This window comes from Cariama cristata, unplaced genomic scaffold (assembly GCF_000690535.1).
Source record: "Cariama cristata isolate BGI_N322 unplaced genomic scaffold, ASM69053v1 scaffold18082, whole genome shotgun sequence".
Classification (NCBI taxonomy): Eukaryota; Metazoa; Chordata; class Aves; order Cariamiformes; family Cariamidae; genus Cariama; species Cariama cristata.
Window position 1 is genome coordinate 1 of NW_009605687.1, and position 603 is coordinate 603.

Below are 603 nucleotides of genomic sequence, written 5' to 3' on the forward strand. Positions count from 1 at the left end.
GAACAGGGGGGGCTGGCCCAGCTGCAAAAAAACAGGGTCATTGCAGCCCGTTTGCTGTTAATGACTTGTGACTATGCTCAGAGAAGCAGCTCCATTTGAGCCCCGGCTAGCACAGCCTCCCGTGCTAGGGCCAGGGCTGATCCTGCTGCTGAGGATGCGGGGACCACCGGCCTGGCCGCCGGCTGGGCGAAAGGCAGAGCCCAGCACCCCAGCCTTGCCCGCTGCCTGCAGCAGGGAGAGGGCTGTGTCCTTGCTGCCAGGGCATGGGCTCACACAGCTATCCCTGCCCACGGGGATGGGGGCTCTGCTGCTCAGCAGCGTGCCAGGAGACACTGCTGCGTCCCTCTGCAGCTGGGTACGGATCAGAGATGCAGGATAACCTTTAGAGAAAAAAGTAGTAAGACACAATTCCAACTCCTACGCACTTCCAGCAGCAGAGCCAGCTCTCTGTGAAGACCCAGGGAAAAGGTGTCTCTGCAATGGGATTACTCCTGGAGGAGCAGGGTCCTTCCTTGCCCCACACTCAGACCTGGTAAGGAGTGGATCAGAGCAATGCCCGGCATGAGGGGCAGCGGCTCCTGCCCTAGCGCAGCAGACACCACC